The sequence below is a fragment of the Myotis davidii genome, unplaced genomic scaffold, assembly GCF_000327345.1.
Source record: "Myotis davidii unplaced genomic scaffold, ASM32734v1 scaffold174, whole genome shotgun sequence".
NCBI lineage: Eukaryota > Metazoa > Chordata > Mammalia > Chiroptera > Vespertilionidae > Myotis > Myotis davidii.
In genome coordinates, this window is record NW_006289087.1 from 3533721 (window position 1) to 3536367 (window position 2647).

Below are 2647 nucleotides of genomic sequence, written 5' to 3' on the forward strand. Positions count from 1 at the left end.
GTCCAGGCCTCATTTCTGCCCGCCCCTTGCCCTCGTGTGAGCCCGCAAGCTCCCCTCCCCCTCGCTCCCCACCCTCCAACCGAGAAAGCAGCAGGAAACCCGGGCCCGCCAGAGTGCAGGCACCTCCTGTTTTGTTGATGGGCTCCAACTCGGACTAAATGAGCGGATGTGCCTGCGAGATTGGTCTCAAAATAGAAGCTGTCTTAGTATTTTAGGATACTGCCGAAATCCTTATTTCTTCCGGAGAAAAACTCTATAATGACTCCTAGCACTTCCCCTTTTCATATTTGTGCAACTTTATCTCCACCGACAAGTTGCTCGGGTGACGCAAATCCGCCCCTGTGTATTGCAACGACCAAAATAAATGCGCGGAAATCGATCCCCTTCGAGCAAGGAAAATATAAATATGCAGCTGCGACTTTCCCCTTTCATCTTGGCTTTGCGAGCGGTTCGGAACGAGCTGGTGGAAGAGCAATTGCGCGGGGCCGGCGGCGGGTGGGCAGGCTCTGGGGGCAGAGGCGAGGGTTTCCCGGGCCTGGGCGCCACCGCCGCCAGCAGGAGTGAAGAGGACCTGAATGAACTGAATGAACTTGAGCTTAAACGTGGCTACGATGTCCTTAAGGGAAGCTCATTTGTAAAGACGATTTCGTCTGAGCCGGCATAGCTGCACCAGCAAAGCACAATCCACAATAAGGGCGATGGAGGGAGTTCTTTATACTGAAAGGTTCATTATTAAACAGCTTTTGCAGGGGTTGCTGGGCAATTCTGGTGACTGTCTTTAATGCATATGATTCTCCCTTCTATATTCCTGGGTAGACACAGCCCAAGTATTGCCCCACCCTGGGGACGCCTGGTGCCATGAAAGGTCGGTTTTATAATGTAACAATATGATCTACGAGGATTTAGGGTCGGAAGGAGGGGCCTACATCAGAGGTGTATGCATTGCTTGAAGCGAGAGATGGATCCCATCGCCCTTTGGCTGTCTTCAGAGCCTCCATACTTAAATCAGTGCAAATTCTTGCCCTAAATCTGGGGACCCAGATAACACACCGGTTGAGCATAAAAGCTCAAGGAGAGTGAGTGCTAAGCCTTGCTGATCACAGTCACGGGACCCTGCAAGGGCTCGGCTGTCCGGATCTGCTCTCTGCTTTTCTCTTTTCTTATAGATTCTGGGCAAAATAACGTAAGAGGGCGTTGCTCTATAGAACGAGACCACCTCCCCCCCTTTTCATTTTAAATATTCTTTCAAATATGGTACTTTCTGGTTTCCAAGAAAGAGATGGAAACAATTTTATCTCCACAGTGAGGAGGAGAGAGAGACACAGCAAACGCAGCCGTGTGAGGATATGAGAGATGTTCGGCCATGTTGGCATCCGCATATATTCTGCTGGTCACTCCTCCGCCAGCTGAATGAATGCTGGGCCTAGTGCTTGGGTATTCTGGTAGATGTGGGACTACTATGCCTTGTGGGTGTCAGATATTGTAGTTTAGGACTCTAGAGACTCCCCCCCCTTCTTCCCCCATCCCCACACACACCCTTTGGATTACACTAAGTAGGCTACCACTTCCTTTTCCTGGAGACGTTAGTATTCCAGAACTATTAGTATATAGAGTTCCTGAGTTTGGGGAAGATAGACTTTGATATGGGTTAAGAAAGGCAAACAACAATATGACAAGACCACAAGGTCCAAAGTCACTTGATTTAGTCCTTTTCCTTTTTCTGATCTCCCAGGTGTGGCAGACTCACAGGTGGGGTCTCTTTCTGTGGCCACAGCCCTGCCCTTGACCCCTCAGGCACCAGGTCCCAGCATCCCCTCCATCCCATGAGGAGCCCACCAAGGACCAAAAGTCGGTTCTCTGCTGACACCTGCTGGGCCATCTTGGCATTGCTGTCTGGCAGCTGGCAGCCTTGTGATGCAAGCAGGCTCTTTCTTAGGAGAAAAGGCGGGTTTGTATGATGTGTTTAAAATTGCGGGAGGGCGTGAGGGGAGCTGTCACCCTTCAGTAGTAACAACTAAGGTTTGACAGATCTCCAGGCTCGGTTACCCGTTTACGTGTGCTATCGCCAGCAGAACAGCCTAGGGACCCAGAGGCGATTTGAGTTTATCATCGTGATTTCAGTTTAGGAAGTTGATCCTCAGAGGTTAAGTGGTCTGCCCAAGGCTGCCTCGTTAGGAAATGGTGTTCCGAGGAGAGCACCACCAGCCAAAATTCCACCCCTCGGCCAATCTCTTTAGAGCAGGGGTTCTCAACCTTCCTAATGCTGCGACCCTTTAACACAGTTCCTCATGTTGTGGTGACCCCCAACCATAAAATTACTTTCGTTGCTACTTCATCACTGTAATTTGGCTACTGTTATGAATCGTAATGTAAATATCTGATATGCAGGATGTATTTTCATTGTTGCAAGTTGAACATCATGAAAGCATAGTGATGAATCACAAAACAATATGTAATTATAGATGTGTTTTCCGATGGTCTTAGGCGACCCCTGTGAAAGGGTCGTTCGACCCCCAAAGGGCTTGCGACCCACAGGTTGGCGACCCACAGGTTGAGAACTGCTGCCTTAGGAGAAACGGTTTATTCGGAGGGAAATCTCTCTGCCCTCCGTCAGGATGTATGTTGGTTCCAGGCAAAGGGGCCGGAG

General features: G+C 49.8%; 1 long non-coding RNA gene across 1 annotated transcript in view; it reads right to left on the reverse strand.

Moving 5' to 3' along the window:
• Window positions 1–407: 407 nt before the first annotated feature.
• LOC102753394 overlaps window positions 408–2647 on the reverse strand; it is a 22208-nt gene continuing 19968 nt past the window's right edge. The window contains exon 3 of the long non-coding RNA XR_435545.2: window positions 408–418. This is a non-coding gene — a long non-coding RNA (uncharacterized LOC102753394). The remainder of the gene's footprint in view (window positions 419–2647) is intronic.